Raw genomic sequence first — 17,803 nt, 5'->3', positions numbered from 1 at the left:
AAGCTAGTAGTGGGAAGACAACCTTCCTGAAGAAAATAGCTTTTCTATGGGCATCAGGGTGCTGTCCCCTGTTGACCAGCTTCCAGCTGGTCTTCTACCTCTCCCTTAGTTCCACCAGACCAGACCAGGGTCTGGCCAGCATCATCTGTGCCCAACTTCTAGAGGCAGGAGGCTGTGTTAGTGAAGCATACCTGAGCAGCATTATCCAGCAGTTAAAACACCAGGTTCTGTTCCTGTTGGATGACTATACTGGGGTGGACTCGATCCCCCAAGCCCTAGAGACACTGATTACAAAAAACTACTTGTCACGAACCTGCTTATTGATCACTGTCCATACAAACAGGGCCAGGTCCATCTGTCCATACCTGGATACAATTCTAGAGATCAAAGAGTTTCCTTTCTATAATACAGTCTCTGTATTAAGGAAGGTCTTCTCAGAGAGTATAACACTTCTGCAAGAGTTTATGGTTTACTTTGAACAGAATGAGGATTTACAGGGAATTCACAAAATTCCTCTCTTCATGGCTGCAGTCTGTACTGACTGGTTTCAAAATCCTTCTGACCAGCCCTTTCATGATGTGGCAGTTTTCAAGTCCTATATGAAGTACCTGTCCTTAAAGTACAAAGCTGCAGTTGAAGCCCTCAAGGCCACTGTGTCCTCATGTGGTCAGCTGGCCTTGAGGGGGCATTTTTCTTCATGCTTTGAGTTCAACAATGATGACCTCACAGAGGCCAGAGTGGATGAAGATGAAGACCTGACCACCTGCTTGATGAGCAAATTCACTGCCCAGAAACTGAGACCAGTCTACCGATTTTTAAGTCCTCTCTTCCAAGAATTTCTTGCTGCCATGAGGCTGACTGAACTCCTGGGTTCAGACAGACAGGAAGACCAAGATCTGGGAATTCATTATTTGAGACAAATTAACTCGCCCTTGAAGGTTCTGACCACCTACAAAAACTTTTTAAAGTATGTCTCCAGCCATCCTTCATCAAGGGCAGGGCCAGAAGTTGTGTCTCATTTGCTTCAGTTGGTAGATGAGAAAGAGTCGCTGAAGAATATGTCTGAAGAAGAGGATTATGTAAAGCACGGAGTAGAACCTTCCTTGATAACACAGTCATTTAAAAAAAAATGTGGCAGTTTTCTCCTGAAGCTGTTTTTTCGATTTTTTCAGAAAATTTATTGGGCATTGCTCTAAACTTTGCTTATGAAAGCAACACAGTTTCTGCATGTTCTCCATTGATTTTGCAATTCCTTCGAGGGAGAACACTGGCTTTAAATGTATTGCATTTCCATTACTTTAGGGACCACCCAGAAAGCCTTTTACTGTTGGCAAGTATTAAAGTCTTCATAAATGGAAATAAAATGTCACGTAATGTAGGTTACTCAGTCATGAAAAAGTGTTATGAAACATTACAGCCACCAACTCTAGATGAGGACTATGCATCTGCCTTTGAACATATGAAGGAATGGGCGGAAATTTTAGCTAAAAATGAAGAGAATTTATACAGTTTTTTGAATATCCAGTGCTGCCATCTACCCAAAATAAATTCTGGGTATTGTAAACTGTCACCCAAGCCACACAAAATCTCTAGGTTGGAAGTCACAGTGGCCAACATGGGCCCTGCAGAGCAAGCACTGCTCTGGGTCCTAAAAGAAGTCTTCTTAGGGTCACAGAATATTGAGCTCTGCTTGTCCAACAGCAGTGTCTTTCTTGAAAGCATCTGCCCAGCTCTGGAGCTGAATAAGACCTCTGTCACCAAGTGTTCCGTTTGCAGGCTGGAGCTCAGCACAGCAGAACAGGAGCTGCTTCTCACCCTGCCTACCCTGCAGTCTCTTGAGGTCTCAGGGACAAACCATTTACCAGGTATCCCCGAGTGTGCTTACACAAGCAGTCTAGCTGAGTTTGTGGTTTCTCATTCTTAGTGTTAGATGAGTAAACTTCTCAGGCACAAGCCATGAATGTGCCTTGATAGGAGAGATCTGAATACTCTCACTGTTTGGGGCAGTGTATAAGGCCCTGAATCCTAGAATGGGTTTCAAGTAACTGAGAGAACACTAGGAAAATATTGCCACTATCATTTCATCTCTCAAGGTCCTCAGAAGGGTGCTTGAGTAGCTTGTTGTTGGTAAATGGGGCATTGTGTGTCAGATGATGCTGGAGAACCTTCTGCACTCTCGCTGCCCAGAGGAGGAAATGGCTTATCCAGAGAAGACATTTAATCTGCATAAATAATAATTATGTCTTCTTCTAAGCGCTGTTTGATAGTTTTCAGGATATACTTTACAATGATGTCTTTTAAAATATATTTATTTAATTGTCTGTGTTCCTATGCATGGATGTTTAGTTGCCCTCAGAGGTAAGAAGAGATTGTCAGATCTTTTGGAGCTGTGGTTACAGGTTGTTTCAGCTGCCTAATGTGGGTGATGGGAACCTAACTGTGGTCCTCTGCAGAACAGCAGGAGCTCTTAGTTGCCGAGCCATCTTTTCAGCTCCTAGACTTTACTATCTTTCATTCAGTTCATTTCTCAGTTTTTATACCATGGCAAATATTTAATTTTTAAATTTTGTTATTGTTAGTTAAATTTAGTTATTGTTTGATTTTTTTTTTAGCAGCCTGCTATATGCTCAAGTATTCTTTGCTCTGTCTGTATTGTCCTTTTACTTTTTCAAAAACTTTTTTAATGACTTTTTTGTTTTTTTTAATAATTTATTTAATTTTTATTTTATGTGCATTTGGTGTGATGATGTCAGATCCCTTGAAATTGGCATCACAAACAGTTGTGAACTGCCATGTGGGTGTTTGGAATTGAACCCTGGTCCTTTGGAAGAGCTGACAGCACTCTTAACCACTCATCCATCTCTCCAGCCCCTTCCCTTTTCTTTTTAAGAATTAGTTTTGGAGTGCAGGAAATGGGGGAGAAAGCCACTGATCAAGAAACACTGGAATTAGCAAATAGTCATACATCCATGAAAAAGACAGACAAACGGACATCTCTTTGGTACTAGAAAGCTCACTGAACTCAGGATTGCCTTGCTCATTCTCATGTGGCCCTTCCCTGTCTTTTATTAAAGTGCATACTAGGCACTGAAATTGTATTTGATGTGTTTAGATACTTGGAAAGGAGTGCCAAGCACCCAGTCCTGGGCACCTCCAGCTTCTTCCTACCCAACCAGAGACAGCTTCCAGGACCTGCACTTGCAGCTGCTCTCACCCCAATGACAGCAGCCCTGTCTTTGGAACTCCACAGCAGCATTGAGCTGACTCACTGTGGCGTGTGGCTGCAGAGTTAACAAAGTGGCCTGATTTTAGGCATGTGACTGCACTGCAGAGTAAAGAGCTGGAGGCTTAAAAGAAAGAGAGTCCCTATTGTATAAGCCAGGCCATCTGGGGACATGACTCTGACAAGGGGTTAGCATTTCCCAGGGCTAACCTCTGCCACACATCTGCTGCCCTAGCACCTGGACACCAAGGACATCACAAAGGCCAGCCTCTGGTAGATTCAGGATGGAAATGTGTGCTGTCCCCGGGGACACATGCACAGCCGTAGAGAAGGCTTACTTGCTGAGCCAGCTGGGCAGCTAACTAGGCACCTGAGCCCAAGCCAGCCAGAGCAGCAATACTGAAAGCAGGAACCAGCTCTGCCAACAGAGCCCACACAGCCTTCTCATACCCTACCAATTTGTCTCTCTTCTTCCTTCTCCTCTCAGCAGACCCTGACTTGCAGGACCCTGGCTCTGTTACTGGGAAGCTAGAGTCAAATCAGGGCACCTTGACAGTCTTATTTTTCTTCCCCATACAAGGAAACAGCTACCTCCTTTGCTGTCCCCCAGAGAAAAGCTAGGAAAATGAAACTAGTTTGTAACCATGAAGGACTCTGGGAGTAAAGACATTGGTGCTGAGGCACAGATGGTGCCCAGCCCCGCTCAGGTGCCAGTCCCCTGAATACCCTGGAGGAAGTACCTACAATGTCTTCCAGCTTTACAGCAGAGCCTGGAGCAGTGGCCAGCAGCCAGTGTTTCTTGATCAGTGGCTTTCTCCCCTGTTTCCTGCACTCCAAACTCTTGGCATATTATTTAATTAATACAGATTAAGTATCTGTAATCTGAAACCCTAGCACCTGAAATACTCCAGGATCTGAAACTTTTTGGATACTGGTGCACCATCACAATGAAATATTCCACACCTAACCTCACATGTAAGGCAAAAAAGAGGCATGCTGAAAGTTTTATATGAGGTCATCTGTCTGTGGGCTGTGTGGATGAGGAGTATATGAAATACAAGTTTTGTCCTTAGAGTTGAGTGCCATCATCTCATTATGTCTTTGCAAACATTCTGAAATATGAAAAATTCAACTTCAAAAATGCCTTTGGTCCAAAGCATTTTGGCTAAGGGGTGGTCAACCTGTATCTAGTACTGTGCCTATTGCTTAGTTGATTTTCAAGAAAACTATGACAGATGAGAGACAAATGAACTTTTGGATGGAGTCATAAACTACCCATTTCTTGTTCCCTATAAGAGGATCCCTGCCACTCATTTGATGCAGTTTCCTGAGCTCTGTGTTCAGTGTCTAAGGAGCCCTGTCTCCAGCTTGCACAGTAATGATATGCAGAGGGAGTTCTCACTCCTAGTTTGTAGATAACGGAAGAGAAATGCAGAGATATTAAAGGATTTGTCTGAGGTTGTAGCCAGCAAGCAGCCAATCCAGGACTGAAAGCCATGCTTTAGACTTTAGAGTCATGGTCCTCCTCTGCACTGCTTATGACCAGATGGAACAGTTTTAGTATGAAGACAGAGTCTATACCCAGGGGCTATCACCTAAGAAAAATCACTGAGACTGTTAAAGTCATAGCCTAACTGACTGCTCCAACAGTACTGTGTAGAAGCTATTTCAGAGGGTAGCATTCATTCCAGGGCCAGGTCAGGCTTTTTGTTTTTGATGTAATATAATTTTTTAAATTAAATTTTTGTTTTTTTATATTATTTACAGTTTATTTACTTTGTATCCCAGCTGTAGCCCCCTCCCTCATTCCCTCCCAATCCCATCCTCCCTCCCTCATCTCCTCCCTGCCCCTCTCTAAGTCCACTGACAGGGGAGGTCCTCCTCCTCCTCCATCTGACCCTAGCTTATCAGGTCTCACCAGGACTGGCTGCAATGTCCTCCTCCAGGTCAGGTTTTTATCGTCCTCTTTAGTCCAGGAAAGCATTAAGCCAAAGCTGTGAGTTGCTTTCTATGTGGCTGTGGATATAAGGTGGTATAGAAAACACAATTTCCATCTCTGTTCTTGGAAGTAGCTGTAGCCTCACATTGAAACTCAGATTTACCTGTCTCCCAATGATCTTGGAACTGCCCCCCAAAAACAGTGCTTTTCAGCTGCAGTTGTCTCTTGGGCTAGAAGTGAGGCAGTGACCTCAAGGTGAAAGTCTCCATATCCCATTACCAATCCAATTACTTGGTACTTGCAGGTTAGATGAGAACTGCTGGACCGGAACTCAACAATGGATCATTTAGCTCTGTGTCTTGTCTCTGACAATAGTCAAGGCTGAGTGTCTCACTCAGTTGCTTCTTATTGGCAGTCCGCAGACACACTGCCATGCTTCCCTTTAAATGAGGGAATAGAACTGATCATGGGAAACAGCAAGTAGTTAAAAGATTCACTGTGCTACCTCAGCTACCACCCAGCTTCTAACGAATCCCTGAACACATTAATTAGTTCATAGAACAAATATGCGCCAAGCCAGTTCTGTGTCCTAATCTGTCTGAGGCACTGGAGACAGTAGGATGGGTGGCTTGTTGGATCTCAGGTGCTTTTAATGGATTAAGGATATCACAGGTAATTAAACATATTCTGTGATGGATGCTACAAATACTGTATAAAAAAAGAAGCTTGCCAAAGAAGATGGATAATGAAAGCACTTGTTGCTCTTTCCTACGAGGCTGAGGATATCTGTTGGACAAGGAGATGTGTTAGCAGAGATATGGGGAAATTTTAGGAGCAAATCATGGCTATCAGGAGGCAGATATGTGGAAGGTATCACTTCTGCCTTCTATGTAATGGAGACCAAGAGACCTCTCATGCTAGAAGCAGAAGAGTAAGAAGGTACTGATAGGAATACACTTGAAGTGCATAATAAATGGAGGAAGGGCAAGATCTCAGTGGCTGGAAGGGATGAGTGAAAGAGAAAGAGATGTGGTTTCTGAGAGATGCAGCATCACAGAAGCTTATAGACTGATTTGAATATTGGTTTTTCACTTTGATGAACCCAGGAAGCCATTTGAAGGGTTTTAAGTAGTACAAGTGACATAGCAACAAATTATTTATTAAACATGTAGTCAGATAAATATTTGTTGAATGAATACATGAAAGATTTGTGTGTGATTGAAAGAACAAATATCACTGAATCACAAGCATAAGTACACAGAGATCCAAGAAGATACTTGTCCATATTTGCTCAGAGGAGAGGGAAAACTTCCCACTGAGAGAATGATTAACCATCAGCTTGTATGTCATGGTCCCAGTGAAAGCTAGACATGGACAAGTTTGAGTCCACAGGGCATACGATAGGTGAGTAGCCAAATGTCCATTTGGCAATGGGAGCCAGAGAGAAGCTTGCTACTGTGACGTGGCAACTCTTAGTTAGAGATGACGCAGCCATGGGTGCTGCTGTTTGTTTGGAGACACAGAGATGCTCTTCATGGAGCTTGAGTTGAGCCAGTCTAGACATCTCTGCACTAAAGTCTGATGGGCCTTCTGTCTCATAGCCTGGAATTCCACATCATAGCCTCCTCCTCTTCTTTAGCCTTAAGAAAGTTTTCTGCCTTTAAAGCTTATCTCAACCAGCATCTGAGGGTTGACTCCTAGCTGACCTTTCCCTCTTTGTACCAACTGTCAACTTTTCAAATATACCCTTCTAAAATTCCTACCATTGATTTCCTTTCTTCAGGAGTAAAATGTTTCCTCTTCCCATCCACACCTCTGAATAGGACCATTGACCACTGTTCTGTGTTGGTTTTATGCTCATCATGTCTGCCTCCCTTCTATACCACTTTTCTTGACCCTGTAGTGTTCCTATTTTCTGCATTGAGTGTGGTGTTCATATTGTAGGTATGTCTTTCTTTTCCATCTTCCCTCCTCTTTCTCCTTCTTTCCTTGCTTTTGTTTTTTAATTAACCAAGCATGATTCTTCAGTCTTAGAAACTTGATTGGAGAATCAGAATGCTGGCCTTAGTTTGTTCATTAATAAAATGTGTGTTTCACTTCTCTTTTCACATATTTGTGTTGGGAAACAACTTAAATGAATATTAGAATTGTTTTTTTTTTTTTAGGTTATAGACCATCCATACACACTTTTAGACATTTATGTCAGACACCCCCTAAGAGTAGCAATCATGAAAAGAGTGGTAGTACCAGATCTAGAAAACTGCTTTGAGAATTTGCTATGGTCTAGAGACCTCATGGGGAAGCAAAATGAGGGGACAAGTTGTCCAATCACCAATGCTGCTCTTCAGTGGCAAAATACTGGGTGGACACCTTTTTTTTTTTTTTTTTGGATTGTCACATACATGTTACTACTCAGGCATAAGTTACTTGAGACAAGATTTCATATGATAGGTCTGATCTACCTGGGTGATGAACTCACAATCTCCTTCTCTCTTGCCACATTTCACTTTTATCAGACCTTCTGGTATCTCCTTTGTTTTACAAGGTCCTGGGTCATGCTGCTTATACACTGGCATACCTCAGTTTCAGAATACACTTGTTTGCCTTCACTGGGGACTTTCTAGGCTTGACTAGTTCATCCACTTCAACATTGCTACTTAATTGACTGAACCTACAAAAAACAAACCCATGCTGATCGATAGAGAAATAATTTTGCAAATTGTGGACATAAGTCTTTAGAGATCTGTGTGTACTGCTATTTGTTAAAATGTTGAAAAGGTAAATCAATATTCTTTATTAAAACACAATTGCTTCATCTATTGCTAGTTTAGGCAGAGGCAGGGAGACAGGGAGCGAGAGGAGGAGCAAGGAGGAGGTTCTGGCATGCTTTTTGTACCCTTTATTCAGGGGTTACTTATTAGTCTCAAAGGATCAGGTTCTGCAGTGGGGATGAGTGCTTTGGGGCTGGCAAATGTTTTAACATTATAAGAAAAGGAAGTCATGGGATAGAGGAAGGTGTGGGCATAGTTAATTTTAGACTATAGAAGGTACTGCTGGGATTTACCCATGTATTGCTTTCCAGCTTGGCACTGTTTGGAAGTGATGCAACTTTTAAGAAGTAGAGCTAAGTACCTGTTCTCTTTGGTTCCTTCCCTCCCTTCCCCTCCTCTCCCCTCCCCTCCCCTCCCTCTTCTCCCCTCCCCTCTCCTCCCCTCCCCTTCCCGTCCCCTCACCTCACCTTGCCTCTCCTTTCCTCTCCTCTTTTTCATGAGATGAACAAACTCCTTCTTCCCCCTCATATACTCCCATCATTATGTACTGCTTTACTATAGGCTTGAAAACAATGGTACTGATCAATCACAGATAGAAACATCTAAAACTGTAAGCCCCAATAAACCTTTTTTTTTAAGTTATGAGACTAGTCTTTATTGTATATAAACTTCCAATTCATCCAGAGGTTTAAGAGTGTAAGCTTCTATGAAATGACACAAAAATGGAATTCTTCAACTTTTGTAAATATGATATTTTTTTAAAAATAACAAACTTATGCTTCAAAGCACCATGGTATTCTACAGCTTTCACATCAGGAACACACTGTATCATAACTAACTGGTTCCAGTAAACTCCATGGTTCAAAGTTCTCCAATGAATCTGTATTCTTCATGATACAGACTATACAGCTCTATTTCTGATGCTTCATTAACATACTGTCTCTTCAACTTCAAATCTTGCATCAATACTTACACTCATTTCTTTTTTTTTTTTTTCAATGCAGTTTATTCAGGAACCTTGAACAATCCTCAGACCCTGGGGAAAGCCAGCCCACAGCTTAAATAGCCTCTAGGTAGCCAACCCAGGCGTGCCACGTGGGCAATGCAGATAGGTCCACATACATGGAAGAAAGCCAGATCCTCAGCCTTAGCCAAATGTGGAATTGTTCGTGACAGAGAGCACTCACCATCGGGAAGGTGGAAGGCGGAAACCAGCTCCATCTTTAAGGCATAGCATTCCGCAGCTCTCTACAGTTCCCCCTTTTTGTTTTAGACACATCAGGCAAGAGTAGAGGTCTGATCTCTGATATTAGAAATAAGTTGGGACTTTGTACCAATGTTCATTTAGGTGATGATTGTCTGAGGCACTTGTTACAGTAACAAAAAGCCACTTAACAGAGGTGCTGAGCAAAACTCAAGGAATTCTATAATCATCACCATCTCAGAGTTTACCAGGATAAGTTAGATTGATATGTGCCAAGAGACTCAAAGTCACAAGGCTTCACATAACAGTTGTATTTCTTGCTTGCATTACACAAGCAAGCATTGTTTATCAATGAGGCAAAGTTGATGGATGAGCCCCATTGCAAAATTGGCTACTCTATGTGCCAGAGAGAAAAAGAGACAGAGATGATTCCAGTTTGGCTCCAAAATCTTCCACTTAGTGCCACAAATTAGCCTCCTAACTTTTAATGCCATTGGACAAAGAAACACGGGAAAACCCAGGGAGAGGTGGGCATTTCTGCTATTCTCCAGGCACAGAGGCCCTAAAAAAAAAAAAAAAAAAAAAAAAAAAAGAATAATTTTTGAAACTTTAAAATATATCATGTCCTTTTTTCCTATCTTCCATCCAAGCCTTTCCATATACCTCCTTGGTCTCTCTCAAATTCATGGCATATTTTTAAAAACTAGTTGCTGATATTGATATATATACATATATGCATGTATATATATTTCTAATATATTTGTATACTAATTATGTGTATATATTTCTCAATGTAGCTAATTTTATGGTGTTGTATTTTCCCTTCCAGTGTCCTCTGTAATGCTAGATTTGTGTGTAGGTATTGTTGAAATTTGTTTTTGTCATTGAATATCTTGTTTTCTCCGTCTATGAGGACTGAGAGTATTGCTGGGTATAGTAGCCTGGGCTGACATCTGTGTTCTCTTAGGGTCTGCATGATATCCATCCAGGCCCTTCTGGCTTTCATAGTCTCTGTTGAAAAGTCAGGTGTGATTCTAATGGGTTTGCATTATATGTTACTTGGCCCTTTTTCCTTGCAGCTTTTAGTATTTTTTCTTTGTTCTATATACTTATGGTTTTGATTATTATGTGGCAGGAGGATTTTCTTTTCTGGTCTAATTTATTGGGTGTTCTATAGGCCTCTTGTATTCTTATTGGCCTCTCCTTTAAGTTGGGGAAAATTTCTTCAATGATTTTGTTGAAAATATTTTCTGGGCCTTGGAGAAGGGAGTCTTCTTTTTCCTCTATACCTATTATTCTTAGGTTTTGTCTTTTCATATTGTCTTGGATTTTTTTTTATATTAGAAAGTTAATTTATTTATTTTTATTTTTTTTATCAGTTACATTTTATTAGTCTGTATCCCAACCGTGTCCCGATCCCTCATTCCCTCCCAGTCCCTCCCTCCTTCCCTCATCTCCACCGTGCCCCTTTCCAAGTCCACTGATAGGGGGGACCTCCTCCCCATTCATCTGATCCTGTTTTATCAGGTATCTTCAGGACTGGCTGCAAAGCCCTCCTCTGTGGCCTAACAGGACTGCTCCTCCCTTCGGGGGTGGGGAGACCAAAGAGCCAGTCATTGAGTTCCTGTTAGAAATAGTCCCTGTTCCCCTCACTTTGGGGAACCAATTGGTTACTGAGCTACCACAGGCTACATCTGAATGGAGGTTCTAGGTTATATCCATACATGGTCCTTGGTTGAATGTCAGTCTCAGAAAAGACCCTGTGCCCAGATATATTTGGTCCTTGTGGAGCTCCTATCCTTTCCCCATCAGACTAACTCCCCTTCTTTCTTATGATTCCCTGTACTCTGCCAAAGGTTTGGTCATGAGTCTTTGCTTTGAAAACACTGCTAGGTAGAATCTTTCAGATGTGCTCAGTAGACTCCCATCATACGTTCAATGCACATCCCATCTGTCTTTCTAAATGAGGATTGATCATCTTACCCCATGTCCGCTCAATTGATCATCTTTTTTAGGTGTATAGATTTCATTATGTTTATCATATCTTATAGGTCTATATAAGTGAGTATATCCCATGTTTGTCTTTCTCCTTCTGGGATATTTCACTCAGAATGATCTTTTCTAGATCCCACCATTTGCCTGCAAATTTCATGATTTCCTCCTTTTTGATTGCTGAGTAGTATTCCATTGTATAAAAATATCACAATTTCTGTACCCATTCCACCGTTGATGGACATCTGGGTTGTTTCCAGGTTCTTGCTATTACAAATAGAGCTGCTATAAACATGGTTGAGCAAGTGTCCTTTTTGTGTACTTGAACAAACTTTGGGTATATACCTAGCAGTGGTATAGCTGGGTCTGGAGGAAGCACTATTCCTATTTGTCTTAGAAAGCGCCAGATAGCTTTCCAGAGTGGTTGTACCAGTTTACATTCCAACCAGCAGTGGAGGAGGGTTGCCCTTTCTCCACAACCTCTCCAGCATGTGTTATCGCTTGAGTTTTTCATCTTGGCCATTCTGATGGTTGTAAGGTGATATCTCAGGGTCGTTTTGATTTGCATTTCCCTGATGGCTAATGAGGATGAGCATTTCTTTAAGTGTTTTTCTGCTATTCGATATTCCTCTGTCAAGAATTCTCTGTTTAGGTCTGTTCCCCATTTTTTAATTGGATTACTTGGATTGCTGCTTTTCAGCTTCTTTAGTTCTTTGTATATACTGGATATTAGTCCTCTGTGAGATAAAGGGTTAGTGAAGATTCTTTCCCAATCTGTAGGCAGTAGTTTTGTTTTGATGACGGTATCCTTTGCTTTACAGAAACTTTTCAGTTTCATGAGGTCCCATTTATTGACTGTTGCTCTTAGAGCCTGTGCTGTTGGTGTTCTGTTCAGGAAGTTGTCTCCTGTGCCAATGAGTTCTAGGCTGTTCCCCACTTTTTTTTCCAATTGATTTAGGGTATCTGGTTTTATGTTGAGGTCCTTGATCCACTTTGACTTTAGTTTTGTGCAGGGTGATAAATATGGATCTATTTTCATTTTTCTGCATGTACACATCCAGTTGGTCCAGCACCATTTGTTGAAGATGCTGTCTTTTTTCCATTGAATGGAATTGGCTTCTTTGTCGAATATCGAGTATTCATAGGTGTGTGGATTTATTTCTGGGTCTTCTATGCGGTTCCATTGATCCTCCTTTCTGTTTCTATGCCAATACCATGCAGTTTTTATTACTGTTGCCCTGTAGTACAGCATGAGATCAGGAATGGAGATACCTCCCGATGATCTGTTGTTGTACAGGATCGTTTTGGAGATTCTGGGTTTTTTGTTTCTCCATATGAAGCTGAGTATCTTTTTTTCAAGGTCTGTAAAAATTGAGTTGGTATTTTGATGGGAATTGCATTGAATCTGTAGATTGCTTTTGGCAGTATGGCCATTTTCACAATGTTAATCCTACCAATCCATGAGCACGGGAGATCTTTCCATCTTCTGATATCTTCTTCGATTTCTTTCTTCAGAGACTTGAAGTTTTTCTCAAACAGGTCTTTCACTTGCTTGGTTAGAGTCACACCAAGGTACTTTATGTTATTAGTGGCTATTGTGAGGGGTGTTGTTTCCCTAATTTCTTTCTCAGCCTTTTTGTCTTTGGTATATAGGAGGGCTTCTGATTTTTTTGAGTTGATTTTGTATCCTGCCACTTTGCTGAAGGTGTTTATCAGCTGAAGGAGTTCTCTGGTTGAATTTTTGGGGTCGCTCATGTATACTATCATATCATCTGCAAATAGTTACACTTTGACCTCTTCCTTTCCGATTTGTATCCCCTTGATCTCCTTTAGTTGTCTTATTGCTCTGGCTAGGACTTCAAGTACTATGTTGAAGAGATATGGGGACAATGGTCAGCCTTGTCTTGTCCCTGATTTCAGTGGGATTGATTTAAGTTTCTCTCCATTGAGTTTGATGTTAGCTATAGGCTTGATATATATTGCCTTTACTATGTTTAGGTATGTGCCTTGTATCTCTGATCTCTCCAAGACTTTAAACATGAATGGGTGTTGGACTTTGTCAAATGCTTTTTCGGCATCTAAGGAGATGATCATGTGGTTTTTCTCCTTCAGTTTGTTTATGTAGTGGATTACATTGATGGATTTCCGTATGTTGAACCACCCTTGCATGCCTGGGATGAAGCCTACTTGGTCATGGTGGGTGATATCTTTGATGTGTTCTTGGATTCGGTTTGCAAGTATTTTATTGAGTATTTTTGTGTCAATGTTCATAAGAGAGATAGGCCTAAAGTTCTCTATTTTTGTTGGGTCTTTGTATGGTTTAGGTATTAAGGTGACTGTGGCTTCATAGAATGAGTTTGGTAGTGTTCCTTCTGTTTCTATTTTGTGGAATAGCTTGAGGAGAATTGGAGTTAGCACTTCTTTGAAGGTCTTGTAGAATTCTGCGCTGAAGCCATCTGGTCCAGGGCTTTTTTTGGAGGGGAGACTGTTAATTACTGCTTCGATTTCCTTGGGAGATATAGGGCTATTCAGTCTTTCTACCTGATCTTGACTTAGTTTTGGTAGATGGAATCTTTCAAGAAAATTATCCATTTCATTTAGATTCTCAAATTTTGTGGCATATAGGCTTTTGTAGTATGACCTAATAATTGTTTGGATTTCCTCAATGTCTGTGGTTATGTCCCCATTTTCATTTCTGATTTTGCTGATCTGGATAGTTTCTCTCTGCTTTTTAGTTAGTTTGGCTAAGGGTTTGTCTATCTTGTTGATTTTCTCAAAGAACCAGCTTTTTGTTTCATTGATTCTTTGGATAGTTTTATTTGTTTCTAGTTGATTGATTTCAGCCCTTAGTTTGATTATTTTCAGCCGTCTGCTCCTCTTGGGTGTATCTGCTTCTTTTTTTTTCTAGGGTTTTCAGTTGGGCCATTAAGTTTTTTGTATGTGATGTTACGAATTTCTTCTTGTAGGCACTTAGTGCTATAAATTTTCCTCTGAGCACTGCTTTCAATGTGTCCCATAAATTTGGGTATGTTGTGCCTTCCTTTTCATTGAATTCTAGAAAGTCTTTAATTTCTTTCTTTATTTCTTCCTTAACCCAGCTGTCATTGAGTAGTAAGTTGTTCAGTTTCCATGTGCGTGTCGGCTTTTTGTTGTTTCTGTTGTTGTTGAGGTCGAGCTTTAGTCTATGGTGGTCAGATAGTATACAAAGGATTATTTCAATCCTTTTGTATCTGTTGAGGCTTGCTTTGTGGCCCACTATATGGTCCATTTTGGAAAAGGTTCCATGCGGTTCTGAAAAGAAGGTGTACTCTTTTGAGTTTGGGTGAAATGATCTGTAGACGTCTATTAGGTCCATTTGATTTAGGGATTCTATGAGTGCTTTTATTTCCCTATTTGGTGTCTGTCTAGTTGATCTGTCCCTTGGTGAGAGTGGAGTGTTGAAGTCTCCCACTATTAAGGTATTAGGATCAATGTATGATTAAGCTTTAATAATGTTTCATTTACGAATGTAGGTGCTCTTATATTTGGGGCATAGATATTCAAGATTGTGATGTCCTCTTGGTGGATTTTTCCTTTGATGAGAATATAGTGGCCCTCCTTATCTTTTTTGATTAACTTGGGTTGAAAGTCTATTTTATTAGATATTAGGATGGCTACTCCAGCTTGTTTTCTGGAACCATTTGCTTGAAAAACAGTTTTCCAGCCCTTTACTCTGAGGTAGTGTTTGTCTTTGTTGCATAGGTGTGTTTCTTGGATGCAACAGAATGTTGGATCCTGTTTCCTTAACCAATCTGTTAGCCTGTGTCTTTTTATTGGTGAGTTGAGTCCATTGATATTGATAGATAATAGTGACCAATGCATGTTAGTTCCTTTCGTAATGGAGTCGATGATCTAACCCTGTTTCATTACTTGTTTTCTTTTCATTTTTGTTGGGACATTATCTGTATGCCCTGTTTTCTTGGGTGAATTTGTTTTCATTGGATTGGAGTTTTCCTACTAGTATCTTCTGTAGGGATGGTTTGCTGTGTAGATATTGTGTAAATTTAGTTTTGTCATGGAATATTTTGTTTTCTCCATTTATGTTGATTGAAAGCTTTGCAGGGTATAGTAGTCTGGGTTGACATTTGTGATCTCTTAGAGTCTCCATGATACTTGCCCAGGCCCTTCTGGCTTTCATAGTTTCTGATGAGAAGTCCGGTGTGATTCTGATAGGTCTACCTTCATATGTTACTTGGCCTTTTTCCCTTGCTGCTTTTAATATCTTTTCTTTTTTCTGTAGATTTAGTGTTTTGACTATGATGTGACGTGATGTGTTTCTTTTCTGGTCTAGTCTATTTGGAGTTCTGTAGGCCTCTTGTATATTTATGGACATCTCTTTCTTTAAGTTGGGAAAATTTTCTTCTATGATTTTCTTGAAAATATTTTCTGGACCTTGGAGTCTGGAGTCTTCTTTTTCGTGAATTCCTATTATTCTTAGATTTTGTCTTTTCATAGCATCCTTGATTTCTTGGATATTTTGTGATTAGAACTTTTCTGATTTTACTTTTTCTTTGAGAGAAGTATCCATTTCTGCAAGTGTGTCTTCAGCTCCAGAGATTCTCTCTTCCATCTCTTGTATTCTGTTGGTGATGCTTACTTTTGTGGTTCCTGATCTTTTCTCCAAGTTCTCCAGCTCAAGGGTTTTCTCATTTTGTGTTTTCTTTATTGATTGTAATTCTGTTTTCATGCCTTGCACCATTTCTTTCATGTGTTTGAATTTGGATTCCTGTCTCTCTACGATGGCCTCTATTTCTTTTTTCATTTCCTTCTTATATGCCACTAATTTTTCCTCTACTTGTGTATCTATTTGTTTGGCTATGTTTGCCTGTGTTTCTTTAAGGATATTGTCTATTTCTTCTTTCTTTGCCTCCAATTGACTGGCCATCTCTTTGAAAGACTTGTTCATTTCCTCCTTATGAGCCTCAAATAATTGGGCAAGCATGGCTTTAAAATCATTTTCCTGTGCTTCTGCTGAATTGGTGTATCCATCGATTTTGGGGTTTGCTGGTGAAGTCATGATGTCCTGATTTATGCTGGAAGTGTTCTTTCGCCTACCTCTGGCCATTGGCTTATCTGAAACCTTCCCTGTTTGTTTTTGGATTCTGCAGATCAAACTGGTGCTGTCTCTCTCTGGTGTCTGGAGAGTTCTTCAGGAAGCGTGTGCTGAGGACTAGCTGTACCTGTGGGAGGAAAGTACGCAGGCGCAAACGGGGCAAATGCAAGCGTGTGTGCGCGCACGCGTGTGTGTATCTGTGTGTGTAAGTGTTCGTGGATGAGTTTCTTGAGGGACAGAGTGATGGCTAATGTTGAACCCTTGAGTGTGTGGGAGGGGCTCTCCACTGTATATGTCGCAGGCGCTAATGATGATCGCAGCGCAATTTCTGGCATTAACTGTCTTAACTCCTCAATCAGGCCCACAGGGCAGGAACTTCAATGTCCCTAGTGCCCCTCTGTTTCCCAAAGTGGGTATGTGGGTGGGAGGGGGGTTTGATGCCTGGCTTCTGATTTAGAAGGACCCAGGATCTGGGGAACTGCAGATTCTCAAGGGTGCACTCACTTACAGGCAGGTCTCTTGGCAGAGATCTTGGTATGCGGGGCTCTCTGCTCTCTGGTTTGCCCTGCTTCTTTGATGTGTTCCGCCAGTTCTGTGCTGCTGTCACTGCCAGGTTCTGAGGTCTTGCTACAGCTGGAGATTTCAGGGTGGTCACTTTAGCAGGGATGGGGTAACCAGGCTTTCTGTTCTCTGGTTTGGCCCTGGTTAGTCTTAAACTGGAGGGCTGTGGTGCCCCGCCAGTTCAGTGCTGCTCTGCTGCCACCTCCCGCTGTAACTGGAGACTGGGTTGCTAGTCCCAATGCTTTCTGGGAAGTCCTGGGATCTCTTTGTTGTGCTCTCCAAGCTTGGGAGGCCCAGCACCTGGTGTGTCCAGGTTGTATGACGTTTCTGTCTGGTTTTGGTGAGTATATAGCGTATTCTCTGTCACTGTGGGATTGGGCGGGCCGTACCGTCAGCGATGGCGATCCTGCGGAGCTAGTATGGTGTCTAGCAGATTCGCGCCCTGGGAGGATGGTGCAGCCGCTGCACAAATCTGGGACTCTGGGGCATGTACTGCTGGCTTTTGTCTGCCGCTAAAGTGCTTGGGGCTCCGTCTCAGCGGCTGTATACCCCAGGCAGTTAGGTCTGCGCTGAGAAAGATGAGTCCACTGTGCCGCTGTGCTGAGGAGGAAGGAGGTCTGGGGGAAGGGAGTGCCGCAAGAACAAAGGATCGTTTCTCTCCTTCCCCAAGCAAGTCTCCGGGTGACCGGAGGCCAGAGTTTTCACCTCCTGCGATGTTCCCTGGTGTTCAGAAAGCCTTGCTGTGGTTTTCCTGGGTTGGGGGTCCTTCCATTCTCCAACTCAGAAGATCAGGTATCCCACCACTCAGAAACTGTGTGTGCTAGTCGCCATCTTGGCTCCCGTATGTCCTGTCTTGGATTTCTTGGACGGTCTGTGTCAGGAATTTTTTGGATTTAACATTTTCTTTGACAGATACATCGATTTCTTTCATTGTATCTTCCACACCTGAGATTCTTTCTTCCATTTCTTGTAGCCTATTGGTTATGCTTACCTCTGTAGTTCCTGCTTTCTTCCCTAAGTT

At 41.7% G+C, this 17,803-nt stretch overlaps 1 pseudogene; it reads left to right on the top strand.

Annotated features, from left to right (window-relative positions):
* The window catches only part of LOC110543464 (baculoviral IAP repeat-containing protein 1b-like), a 67,060-nt pseudogene that overhangs the window by 27,135 nt on the left and 22,122 nt on the right, over positions 1-17,803 (top strand).

This window comes from Meriones unguiculatus, chromosome 6 (assembly GCF_030254825.1).
Source record: "Meriones unguiculatus strain TT.TT164.6M chromosome 6, Bangor_MerUng_6.1, whole genome shotgun sequence".
Classification (NCBI taxonomy): domain Eukaryota; kingdom Metazoa; phylum Chordata; class Mammalia; order Rodentia; family Muridae; genus Meriones; species Meriones unguiculatus.
The sequence above is the reverse complement of the archived record's forward strand: the minus strand, read 5'-3'. Positions and strand labels throughout refer to the sequence as shown.